This window comes from Corythoichthys intestinalis, chromosome 22 (genome assembly GCF_030265065.1).
Source record: "Corythoichthys intestinalis isolate RoL2023-P3 chromosome 22, ASM3026506v1, whole genome shotgun sequence".
NCBI classification, from domain to species: domain Eukaryota; kingdom Metazoa; phylum Chordata; class Actinopteri; order Syngnathiformes; family Syngnathidae; genus Corythoichthys; species Corythoichthys intestinalis.
In genome coordinates, this window is record NC_080416.1 from 22,991,314 (window position 1) to 23,005,622 (window position 14,309).

Consider the following 14,309-nt stretch of genomic DNA (forward strand, 5'->3'; position numbering starts at 1 on the left):
GAAGGGGAACCCACGTTGCCTTTTCGGGCTGAGCCCGGCCGGGCCCCATGGGGACAGGCCCGGCCACCAGACGCTTGCCTTCGAGCCCCACCTCCAGGCCTGGCTCCAGAGGGGGGCCCCGGTAACCCGCGTCCGGGCAAGGGAAACTGGGGTTCAATAATCTTGCTCATCATAAGGGGTCTTTTTGAGCCATACTTTGTCTGGCCTCTCACCTAGGACCTGTTTGCCATGGGTGACCCTACCAGGGGCTTAAAGCCCCAGACAACATAGCTCCTAGGATCATTGAGACACGCAAACCCCTCCACCACGATAAGGTGATGACTCATGGGGGGATGCGCAGAAGCATCAAAACAAATTACACATGCTAGCTTTATGTCATTCCAGAGTGATCATATTTTGATTTACAAAAAGAGGACACAAATAACAGACATTAATAATCCCCATTTAGCCTTATATTCAAAGCTTATATGGACTGATAGAACGCATACACGCACACACGAGCCTTGACGTGTGTACGTGAAATGACGTGGGTGCGTCAGTTTGCCCCGACTCGGCCATGTGTGCAATAATAAAATATTGTTCATTTGGTGCACAGAATGAAAATCGAAAATTGTAAGGCTTATTCTTTTCGTCATTTTATCTTTTTATGATTGTGGTCAAGCCCGCTTTCTGCTTAAAGCAGAGTTCAAGCTAGGCGCTAATGCCTACATGGCTGCCATCCTCCATGCCTCTTGCTCTTTGCTGACGTAATTGCTGCATGAATTCCGATTTGTGAGTCTACAGTTAAGACTGCCAGTCACGTTCTGAAAAAATGTTGCCCAGATCGGATTTGAACCACATACGAAAGTGACTCAGATCGGATTTGAAATGGTCCACTTCTATGCGACCTGTCCCATTCAGATCGTCAAGTTAAAGAGCATACGACACCAGAAAAAAAGTCTTAAATGGCATTATTATGTGAATTAGAATCATATTTTGAGACGATTCGACCATATACAACAATTTAGCAAAGCGCAGATGACGAGAAATTAGTCTTTTAATCTGCCGGTTAGCCACGCCTACAATTATAGGGCTTTAGCGTCCCCAACAGGTGGATGACGTCAGCGGTAGACTAGGCTCATCGGTTTTACTATTCAGCCCATTGAGGGGGAATTGTTCAGAACGAGGAAAACGAGACGAAGAGAGCTGCAAAATGTCATTGTTTCAGTCTCTCTACTCACAATATTTTTACAGGATATTCTTTTTATCCAAGTATTTTCCCCAATAGCTATATAAATGGCTTGAGAAGGACCAGTCAGCCCGTCGAGGGGGAACTATTCACAATGAGGAAAACGCGACGAAGAGAGCGGCAAAATGTCATTGTTTCTGTCTCTTTACTTCAATATTTTTTACAGGATATTCTTTTTACCAAAGTACTTTCCCCAATTGCTAAATAAATGGCATGGTCATGACAAATAACTTATGCTAAATGGAATATAAAATAATAAAAATCCATTTATTCAAGACGACATGGCAAAATTACTCCATAATGGTCAAAACAGTCGACTTTACCTTTACTGTCACACCTGCCGAACGATATTTTATGACACCTAAATCGGACATATGTCATTTCCCTTCCCCGGCTTCGGAGAATGTAAACAGACCAGAAGGAGTGACAGCTAGCCGACATGCTAACCCGAACCGAGGGATGTTTCAAAGTCTTCGAAGTGGAAAATCACACATAACTAGCCTGGATTATTTGACATGACGACCCGGTTGTCGAGTTTCTTTGCGGATCGGCAAACCGCCCGGCGGAGAGCAATTTACAGTTCGTTCCCTGGAGGAGGGTGGCTGGAATTGTTGTGTAGCTAACGTGCTAACAGCTAACTGCTAATGACCGTGAGGATAGCTTTTTACATGCCTATCAATGATCAAACGTTAAGTAGTCCTTTATTTAAAGGAATTTTATAGTGTTTACTTTGTAATCACTGTATTCGTATTTGACATAATACAAAACAAGATGTTTACTCACTTCCTTGTAAGTCCAATGGTCCCACAGTAAATATCCACGGTGAATGGGAACCTTTTGAAACTCCAAAAAGGCGCATACGCCTCTCCCGCATACAGAATGATTTTTCTGCAGCCGTTTGGCTGGCGTGATGCAAAAAATAAAAGTATTAATCCGCAAAATCAGCTGAATCCTTCGTCCTCATACACAACAGTACACTGTAGCGTGAAGAGGACGTCTTCTACCGTACACGTCACAGCGCCCTCCTCCTCAATGCGAGACCGAAGCCGGAAGTCACTCATTTTCCTGGCGCGGGATTCAAAAAACTAAATAAATATAGCGATCGCTTCCACACACATCCAAGCGGTCCATATCATTCAGGAGCATAAAATACCGCGTGTATTATGAAATAAACATGCTTTTTCGTGTCACAAGCACTTTAATGCCTGACTCGAGCCGGAAAAACACGAAAAAATTGGATTCGTGCATTAAGACCTGTAGTATGAACCTAGCCTTCGCGACACCTGTCATAAGCATTCAGTAATGCCCATGATAGTGTCATGTCATAATTATGACAGTCTTACGACCGTTTTATGACGCCGCTGTCAAATAAAGTGTTACCTATTAACCAAAATAAATTAACGAATAACCTGCGCTGGACTATAAGCCGCAGGATTCAAAAAGAAGGAAAAAAGTAGCGGCTTATAGTCCGAAAATTACATTACAAGTAAATTCAGCCATCAAGGGTTTATGGCGTTATGATTTTTTTTTTCTTAAACATAAATTTGAGCAATCTACCTGGTGAGCAGCGTCCATCTTTCACGGACTTTCCCATGGCCGTCCTCTGCTCGAGGGCCGCATTCCTGCAAGCAGCAGAGCATCGCGCACATTATTAGCAGCATACCACAGCTCAGCAAATAGCAACAATAACAAACACACTGAACTCTTGGTCCACAAATAACCAGCAAACATCTCTCAACCCCCCCTACTGTGTTCAACACCACAATCTTGGCTTTAATATCACTTCCGCCGCCACGGCGTCGTCATTAAAAGGCGAGCGCGACGTACTTAATTAAATTAGAACGGACAATCCGCGATTAGCACAAAGCGCTGAATAGAAACATAAGAAACATCACGTAGCGTACGAGTATGAAAGGGATTAACTAAGTGACAGATAATGGCATGAAGTGTTCATCGGGGGAGGAGCGGGGACGAGAAAAGAAGAAATACATGTACTGAACAGCCGGTTAAGGACAACGCTAATGAATAATACATTGGTGGGAAAACAGAAGCCCGCATGATAAACGTTCAGAAACCAGAAATAGAAGCTTTGCGTCTGCGTGGCCTCAGATAACACCCAAGTGCTTTCATCTAGGCACTTTTCATTCCGAGTTGCTTTTAATGTTTGACCAGTTTGGACAGAAATTTCAATCTGAATTTCTCATCCTAATCAAAAAATAATAGTTTGCATTCATTTTTTTTTTTTTGTGAAAGTGAAATTCACACAAAATAATTGCTGTAAAATAGGTGCATCAAACTTGTGGACCAGCAACCAGAGGAGCTGCCATTGACTACAATAGACGTCCAATTCATTGACACTGGGTTGACGCTGTGCGCCATCAATAGCAGCCTTTTAACTTAAACGAACGCCCTTTCAATTGTATTTTGTCAAAAGGCTCCGCCTACATTAAATGTCAACTTGCATCAGTGATCATAATGAGCGAGTGCGTCTCTAAGCGTCACCCGAGCCGTCGTCGTATTGTGTTTTCATCTCGCGCTCGAGGTTTTGAATCGATACGGAATCCATTGTATGTCACGAGTTCGTCTGAAGGTTGTCTGCCGCCCTGTGTATCCACCTGGCGAGGCTTGTGGTTTGTGTGTGTACGTGTCCTCGTGTTTGTTCATTGCGGCAGAGGGCGGAGGAGAGAATCAATAGGGAACAAATGAATTTGCGTCAATATCTAGCCGGGCGGAGGGGAGCGACTGGGGATTCTGCGGCCAAAGCATCAACCGTCTGAGGTCAGTGATGGTCAAAACGTCTCTTCTTTAGCGATAAGGATAGTGGACAAAAGAGGATCATATTCATTGGAATCTAGAACATAAGCTAAATTATTCTTTAGTAATGACAAAATAGGTACATTATCCCTTTGATAATGTTAGCTAGCTTTGTCGAGTTGTTTAGCTTTGAATGATCTAGTGTTGAGTGTGTCGCCACATCTTCAGTTCTCTCCCCATTCCGTGTCTTTACTTCTTTACATTTGTCTGACACTTCTGAATATTAAAATGTTCATTAAAAATTTGTGGGCATAGGTCACAAATTACAAGACATGCAACTTCAAAGGCAAAAGCACTTAAGTGTAGTTGTATTTCATTTGACTCTTTATACTAGCATGACTTGCAATTCTCCAAAACGAAACTGCTACAGTTGATAAATGGCGAGTCTTGCGGGCATCTTCAAAAGCGGACATTTGTTATTCTATTTTATGTTAAACATTTTACACACACTTTTGAAAATGCTTCTTGTAAATATGCTGTCTGGGTTCAAATGTGTTTTGCCAACAAAATCATTTCCTTTTATATTATTCCTATGAGAAAATCTTACCACTTTGTTGAACTTTGAAATTGTTCCGCCATAAACCTCATAATATAGATAATTATGACGTCTATGGTTCCGCAGTGTTTCACTTTTATGCATGTAAATGCAAATAAACAAAAACAGAGCTCCCGTCTCATCGAGGCGATGACATCTGCTCCTGTCAGCTCGCAGCGGCCGCGGTCAAGGTGAACTTTTCACCTCTTCTGTTCATGAATAACGCAACCGCTTCACCCCGAGCCAACTGCGACGCTCGGTGAGGATTTCACGCTGAACTTCAACTCCCACTTGGCTTGATCTCGACTTTTACAAGTAAACCTGACATTGCTCTGGAAAGCCATTGCTAATGTATAATATGAGGCCACTTGGTGGAATATGTCAGTGAGGGTCAGCAAAATAGTTACGTCTATATAATGCAAGAGCATTACTTGAGAAATGAAAAACAAGAGAACAAATCAATTAAAATCTGATGTGATTTGGACATATTACATAAACCTGACTGACACAGATTACTTTAGATTTAGAGGTGCGACAATTAATTGATTAATCGACAACTAATGGATTAGCAAATTAATCGACAACTATTTTGATAACCAATTAATCGTTTAGAACCTTCTACATCTTAAACATTAACTTAAACTCTAAATTCTTGAAATTATAACATAAATATAACTTCTCGGTTCTAAATATTAGATTTCTTCATTTTATTTTTGTTACGTCAAAGTAAGGCGTGAACAAAAATCTGCTTTTCCTGTGGAAAACAAAAATGTACATTTTTGCCAATTTTTGGACATCTTACTATCTAAACTTGATTCTTAACTCATTTGCTCCCAAAAACGTATATATATAAATGTTCAAGACGTATTTATACGGGTTTTAGGTTTAAAATTTTTTTTTTTTTTTACAAGAGACATCTCTGGGTTCTGATTCAATTTAGCTCCAAAGCACAAAGCTGAAAATCCATTTTAAAGCAATAAAACTGGCCACTGGAGGGCAGTAGCGCATTTGGCAAGACCCGCAACCCGATTCAATGGCAACGAACGGCCTGGCCGCCCGGCCGGGACGACAGCAGAAGACGACCAAATGGCGTCTAGGATGCCAGGCAGCGGACGACCGAGCAGAACAACCTAGAGGACGCCCAGGATGCCAGGCGCTGGACGACCGAGCAGAACGACCGGTGCAGCGGACAATGCAGTTGAGTCCATGCTGCTCGCCGACCAGACTCCGCAGAGACAAAAAAAAATCCATCTTTATGAGACAGGCGGCGATGAGGGAAAAGTTTACCCGGCTGTCGCGACCATAACAGCGTCATCTCTCAGTTAGTTATGTGTAAATAAATTGTTACTTTGCTATCAAAAGCTATTTGTCTTGTTGTTTATGTTATAATGTAAAAGGAAATCATTCAGATGTTTGAGATATCACAAAAGCGAAAAATAGCTGTGTTAAAGTCAAAGTTATGTTTAAAATGTATGCTTTCACAAAAAGCTCAATTTCTCTGTTTTTTCATCAGAAATTGGAAAATTCCTCATACTAAGGTATTTTCTAATGCTGATTTCTAAAGAATGGAAAAAGATACGAACTAACTTTTTTCCTGCTGAAAGAAGAGAGTAAGCTTTCTTTTGGTGGGTTCTATGTTTATATAGCAATAGAACAGATTTTTCTGTGGGCCTTGCAAAAATCAGTCAAAATCCAGTAGAACGGCCGGGAGCGAAGGGCCTTGCTCCAGTGAAAATGGCTGGGAGTGAATGAGTTAAAATAATCGTTAGTTGCAGCTAGAGGTGTGCAAAATTTCCGATTCTTAGATTATTTGCGATTCGGGCGTGGAAGATTCGAGAGTGATTTACAAACATCCAAATTCAGATTATTGAAATATGTCAGCGTGGTCTTTGAGACGCAATGAGGAAAGGACCGCGAGTAAACATCATGTTTGTCATTACGCGGGTAATGACAATGCTCAACTCATGGCTCTGGCTCAACTCATACCTCTAGATAAAAAAACAATAATACCCGACTGCTGCCGACAGCCACTACAAACTACGTCCACATAATGCTACCTGTAGATATCACATCACATCACATGTATAAAGAACTAGATGCGAAAATGACAGACTTGCTGGCGTTAGAAAGTAGTAGTTGACTATTGTCCGATTGTGCTCACCGACAGCTATCAGATCAAGCCTATTGACTACCAAGTGGGCATTTCTGTCAATGTGGGAAAATAACATTTGAGACCTTCATTGCTAACGGGATTGCTCGACTTTGCTGCCTTTCTATTCTCCCCAGTCGCCAGATCAAAGTGTCAAGAGCCGTTTGGGAGTCGGTGCAATGATGGCAACGAAACAAAATAAAACACGTTTCAGTGTCTGTAAACGTGCACTCGCCACTTCCAGCTCAAGGTTCCTCTGCCTTTTCACAAACGCTTAAATTAGCTTTAAGTGCACTATACACCGTACCTGGGAGAAATGACGGCGCGCGGCGGGGATAAGAGTGTAATTGCCAGGGGTGGCCTTGAAATAGACGCTTTTATGTTTTGATTCTATACAGTCGGGGGAGCGTGCATTAAGTCTTCCGTTCACTTACTGTTCTTGGGTTTCACCTGAGTGCTTCATTTGATTTGCACTGCAACTGATCAGTGTAAGCACTCAGTGCTGGAAAGGTCCTTAGTGGTCGTAGACAACCATCGTGTACACAAACAGACACAATTTTACGTGTGTCGCTGTTCAATATGTCTTATATAGAAAGCTGCACTGGAAAAAGAAAGCGGTAAATTTATGTTCAAATACTGGCGACTATTGTTGATGGATGATTAGCGTTAAAAAAAAAAAAAACGTAAAAAACAAAAAACAAAATCGATGTAGTGCTTCAGTAACTGTAAATTTTACGGTAGATTTTTTTTTACTGAAATTTATGGTCGCAAAAATAATGCAGTTGTCCAATAATGACTTATAAACCAATAATCGATATTGTCCAACTCTGAGAATTTGATACAGATATCGTTAAGTGGTCGTGCACTTAACGTGTTATTGCCAATTGTATTGTGATGCCCCACTGGATGCTTTAATATTGATTAATGTAACAACTTCAACTGAAGTTATAGAAAATAAATGTCCCATATAAATAAAACAAAATGAGCCAAAACATCCATAATTAAATAAAAGGAATAACTCACAATTAAATTACGTTAACAGAAGTTACCCAGAAGAGCCACTAGGGGACTGGCAAGGCATTACAAATACAGGCAGGCAATCATACAACATGTCAATGCAAAGAAAATTCCCAAGATGCATTATGATGGGCTTTTGCACAGATTTTTGTATTTATTACTTTTCTAGTTTTCTTAGTGAATATTTCTTTCTGGTAACACAGTAGTTATATGTAATGAGTTTATAAGTCATTTTTTTTCAATCATTTATTGTTCATTTTTGCACTCTGAATTAAAATGTTCTGCTCACTGAACAAATCCCAAGCATTTTACTTTGAAGACATCTAATGGTTCACCAGCAAAACAGCTGCGCTAAGCTGTGACCAGCCCTTGCACAAAGGCAGAAGCCTACTACATTCACTTTGAAGGCAACATAGACCTCATAATATATTGACTTGACACTTCAGCCAGACCCTGCTCCATGCCTACACTAGCGGGCCTGCCCACACTCAGCTTCAGTTAAGGCTGAGTAATGCTTCACAGTCGGTCGCAGTAATTCTTAAAACCAACGCAATGCCGGATTTAGGTTGAAAAAGTATGAAAGCTGCACTGCATACAAACAGGAGAGATTGTCTCAGGAGTGATTTGTTCGAGGATTCAAGGTAATTATCATATTTTTCGTACCATGCATGCACTTTGAAACGTGAAAAAAATCAATGGGAGAAAATCGCCGCTACGGCATTGGCGTCATACTTCACAATATTTATGTAAAATAAAGGCTAACTGCCGATTTTTTTGCTTTTAACCAAGAATAGAGGCTGTTTTACGTTCATATCTATAAAGAATTCAGGGATTTAAGGATTTATTCACAAGAATTTTCAATGTAAAAAGCTCTTTGTGGTGATAAGGCAGCGACACCGTGGCTTAAAGACTAGCATCACATTCGACATATTTACGTAAAATAAATGCTAACTGCCCTTTTTTTTTTTTTGCTTTTAACCAAGAAACAAGACCGTTTTACATCCATATCTATAAAGAATTCAAGGATTTAAGCATTTATTCACAAAAATTTTCAGCGTAAAAAGCTCTCTGTGTCTCCACTCAGTCAGCTTCAATGGAGATAGGCCCCCTATTAAATCAGCCCCACGCCCCTAGTCCCGTCAATATATTATGAAGTCTACGATTGGCCCGAAACCAATAATGAAAAACTGATGTTGATACTTTCCGATATCATTTTAAAATTGCCAATTTATCATATTTGATACACCTAAAATTTCACGATTTTGAGACTAATTCAGAATTTTGACATTTCTTTTTGAAAAATAAAATGATGGATGCAAGTCAACACATGCATCTGCAGGTTCCATGGGAAAAACAAACAGGATTTAACAAGGGTTTTAGATATATGAGCGCTTATTACACATATTAATTTTGACTTTTCTTTTTACAAATTTGAAAAAAAAAAGGTTTCATTAGGACCTTATTTTTCAAATTTTGGGATTCTCTGATAATTGCTTCATATTGCTGGCATTAAAGGGTTTTAAGATAAGTCTAGTAATTATTTTACACAATGATCCATATATAATTGGTCTTCAATGTCGTTGTGATATCAAAACGGCTTCATTTTTTTAAAAAACTGTTTACATTGTGTCTTCTTCAGAAGAATGTTGAAAACTTTTGTTACGTATTAAAGCCTTCTTTGGAAAGCTTGTGCCCCACTTAAGATTCCTTAGGGTGGTATTTCAGCCTATCAATTAGGATCTCAGCGAGGAAAACAAGGTCTGGAGTTTGACTTATATCCTCCTCATTTGATCTCAACCTTTGCTTTTTTCACACCGTGAAGAAAGGTTGGAATACCGTGGTCATGGAGACAAAAGAAGGTCAAGCACGTGGATGCAGCGGATTAAAACGGGAGAACAAAAGGACTGCGGCTACAATTCATCTTAAACTATTTGCACTGTACATTGACAGTCCATAAAAGAAAAATATGAATATGAAAACATGAAGTTACAATGCTAGGCTAGAGCGCTAAATTATTAAGTGTCTCCGACAAAAAGGAAGCCAACAAGAAAGCGAGCTACCTCAGGCAGTGATTTAAACACAACCACTCCCAGCAGACGTTCTGCTAAAGTTAAAAAAAAAAAGTGCAAACGTCTTTCTGCTTTTCCTCCTGACAACCCCCCCGCCCTCTTCTGTCTGTCTGTCTGTCCCCGTGAGCTGTCTTCATTCTGCGAGCCCCGTCGCCGCCTCTCTGTGTCACGGCGCCTTTAATACGCTTTGGCGTGTAACGGCCACGGGCGTTCACTTGTGCATCCCAGAGTCAGTGTTGTCTGTGACATCACCAGCGCTTGCTAACGGGGATGCTGTCCCACCTTGCCGCACTGTCTGGACCTGCCAGGACGTGATGACATTGACGCCGGACACGTAATCACTGAGCGTTTACCTGACACTGCCTCAACACATACATAATGTCAAAATATAGTGACAGTATTTAGGAAATACTAGAGTGACTCACCACAGAATATAATTTGATAGTTTTTGTGATGACTGAGATATGAAAGTTACAAGTACCGGTAAGTCATAACAATTGCACGTGAAAGCATTTCTTTGAGTAAATCTTAGATTCTATATGACGATGCTGAGAATATCTCACATCATGGTGGTTGGATGGTACTGAAAAAGAAAATGTTTCATGACAATATTTCCCAGATATTTTGTATAATGGTGATTGTTCAGAACTAGAAATAAAATACTTTGACTATATTTCCTGACAATGTGAATGCATAGTACCAAGAATTAAAGAAAATACTCCATGATGATATTTTCCAGACAATATCTAGTGTTTATATGATACTAATAATTTAAAAAAGAATCATGTGATAGCACAGTGGTACCTCTACATATAATCACTTCAACACACAATCTTTTCGACATCCGGCGTAAAATTTCACTCGCCATTTGTTTCTGAATCCGACGACATGCTCGAAATACGACGATTTATGTCAGCGCCGCAGTTTCTTTGTTTTCCCGCAAAACGGACGCACGGTGGATTTTCTTGTTAGAGAAATCAACATGACTTCCAAGAATGTTAGTGCAGGTGGTGAAAAAAAAAGGAAAAATGTGATGCTTACCATTAGAGGCGTGCGAAATTTCTGATTCTTAGATTATATGCGATCCGGTCGTGGAAGATTCGAGAACGATTTACAAATATCCAAATTCCGATTATTGAAATATGCCAAAAAAAGCGGAACTAAAACACATTTAGCGCTGTCTTCATGACGCAATGAGGAACGGACTTATGCTGCTCGATAAAAAAACAATAACACCTGACTGCGGCCGAAAGCCGCTTCAAACAACGCCCACGTTGCTACAAACTACGTCCACATAATGCTAGGGTAGATATCACATGTATATAGAACTAGATGCGAAATGACGGACTCGGCGGCGTTAGCACATGTATGGAGAACTAGATGCGAAATGACAGACTTGCAGCCATTGGTAAACAGCCGCCATCTTAAAGCAGTAGACTTCTCTGAAAAGATGTTGTAGCAAACCTTCCGAGCTAACCTAATTAACTTTTTATCCAAAATACTCCTAAATCGGCAAAATCTTGACTTGAATCTATCTTTAGAGCAGTTTTAAAACTTTCCCATGTCGAAAGTAGACCGAATGTAATCGATTTATGATCGAATCGTAGCCTCTGACTCGTAATCGAATTGCTAGGTGTGCCAAGATTCCCACATCTACTTACCAATCAAATGAAGATAGAAATGATAGAAAAATATGAGTGTGAACTGGCTCGACTATAAAGCCGTAGAATGTCTACGATTTCGACAGGCCTCATCCAACCTCCGTTTGCCAGTCTTTATAAGTTAACGTGACAATTATTATTATTGTAACATCGCCAAAGAAATTGCCAGCCTTTTCAGGTTTTCAATCATTTATTTTAGAACTTGTGCAACACAACACGCCTACTGTCCGCCACAGTTGACGCCAACAACAACAGGATATTAAAAGTGAAAGTAAAATCTCTACTGCACTCTCAGGTTCATGTTCAGGTACAGCACGCAAAACAAATCCGCCACATTAGAACCTGATTCGTTACATTATTACTGGAATTATTATGAGTATTAATATATTATACTGATTTTTATTTATAATTTGTTTTGCTATGTATAATTGTAATTTGTAATGGTACCTGCAGTAATTATTAAGGATTTAGTGTAGGTTTTCGGGCTGTGGAACGAACTAATAGAATTATAATGTATTATTATGGGAAACTCCTGCTCCACATACGACCATTTCAACTTACAAACAAGGTGCTGGAACGAATTAACTTTGTATGTAGCGGTACCACTGTATTTGACGATATTTTGGCAATGACATTAATAGCATCACGACTTTAGAAGGATAATCGATAAACTGAAATCACAGATTCTATATATGATGATACATACGGTAGAGGTATTTAAAAAAATGACAGTTTTAGATCAAATAGAGCTGCCTCATATATTTTTGGGCTGATAAGTTATAGACAATGGTTTTGGACAGCTATGGATTCGATTCCACAATATCGTATCACTGAGCAGTGATTGTATGATACTCTACCGTTTCATGTATCTTCTTGAAATAAGAATAGTCGACGGTCATTATTTCAAAAAGCAACCAGACGTCAATCACTAAAGGTGTCTGCCCCGACATGATGTTGTAGCAAAGCATGACCATCTGTCATGTGTCATGTACGTCCCAGGTCATCATAACATGTTTTATCTTTGAAGCGTAAAGGGGAACACGTCGGGCTACCACATGCGGCAGCTGATTCGGCTGTTTAAAAGCTGCAAACTCTATATGCGTGTCAAACGAATTCAGCGAGCAGGTGAAGATCCCGACTGTGTCAAATCGGCAGGAAAAAAAACACCTGGGGGGGTCTGGCTTAGCGCCCTCCACCTCCCGCGGTCAGCCACTGAGGAAGTCTGGATCTACGACATCCTTCACTTGGGAATACATTGAGCTCTTATGAAGAATGTATTAAGTCCCTCTACGTGCGTGTGTGTGTGTATACAGTGTATAAATCATGAATGACCAGCACAACATAGGTACCATATGCGCACCACAACACGTTCATGATAAGTTTGCTTGAATGTTGACCAAACCTTTCTACTTTTGAGCAATTTTTGATTTTTCAGATCATCTGAAGGAAAATGAATAAAAATGTCTTGATTGTAAAGTTCAAATAAATAAGCATTTTCTTTTTAAATTACATTGCTTACACTGCATTAAATGATGAATAACAAAAGACAAATGACCAAATATCAATATAAAAATATCAAATGTACTGTATATAACCTTTTACTTCATTTTTTTTTTTTCATTTAAAATTATTCGTAATAATTCATAAATTTTTGAAAGGTCAACCACGAAGTTAGATGTATTTTTTTTCTTCATTTTGCTGACTCTACTAGTACATTATTTTATACAATTATGAAACGGTAAATGTAAAAAAAATAAAATAAAAATAAAAAAAAAAAACTTATTTTTGCTCAAACAATTGAATTCATTCAAAGAAGGGGATTATTATTAGCATTTTCTTGTTAAATTACATTGCTTAAACTGAATTAAATGATGAATAACAAAAGACAAATGACCTAATATCAGTATAAAAATATCAAATGTACTGTATATAACCTTTTACTTCATTAATTTTTTCATTTCAAATTATTCGTAATAATTCATAAATTTTTGAAAGGTCAACCATGAAGTTAGATGTTTTGGTTTTTTTTTCATTTTTCTGACTATACTAGTACATTATTTTATACAATTATAAAACGGTAAATGTAAAAAAAAAACATTATTTTTGCTCAAACAATTGAATTCATTCAAAGGGGATTTTTTTTTTTCCAAACAGAGAATTTTACGAATATTTTTGCATTTCATTATGTATAAACTAACTATAATTGACGCTGAATTATACATTCTAAGAAGTGAAAGCTGTTTTAGATAAATTATCTATTCTACAGTATAATTATGTAAAACCTCTAAATGATTATGTAGAAATATTATATAACCATGTAAAACTAACAAATTTCTGAGAAAAAGGCTGAAATGATGCATTAACTATTCCAGGACTCGTGTCAGACTTTAAAAAAAAAAAAACGGGGCGAGCCATATGCAGCTCGTCAGCCTTACTTTGCCCATCCCTGCAAATACGCACATTTGCTTCACTCTGCAATGACGAACACTTAAGTGTGACAGGTAAAAGCCAAACAAAGGACTGACGTATCAAATAAAAATACCGCCATACATGAATATTTGACAGGCACGTGACATTTGGATTGAACAGCGCGGGGCAAACTAGGACAAGCCCGATAGATTGCGTGACTACAGGACGGGCAGATTAACTAACGGCGACAGACAAAGAAGCCAGCGCGACGTAGAACAAAAGCTGTGGAAAGGAAGGAGAGCGCGGGAGCAAGCTGAGAGGCTGCGGCGGCGGCGAGGAGTGTGCTAAAATAGGTGGCGGACTCCCCATCGGTGACCGAGTCGCACAGGGCTGAGGAATTCAGCCCAGACGCATTCCTCCCGTCCTC

At 39.4% G+C, this 14,309-nt stretch overlaps 1 long non-coding RNA gene across 1 annotated transcript in view; it reads right to left on the minus strand.

Moving 5' to 3' along the window:
• Positions 1–912: 912 nt before the first annotated feature.
• Positions 913–14,309, minus strand: part of LOC130910373 (uncharacterized) — a 36,593-nt gene continuing 23,196 nt past the window's right edge. Inside the window, exon 3 of the long non-coding RNA XR_009061859.1 lies at positions 913–2,850. This is a non-coding gene — a long non-coding RNA (uncharacterized LOC130910373). The remainder of the gene's footprint in view (positions 2,851–14,309) is intronic.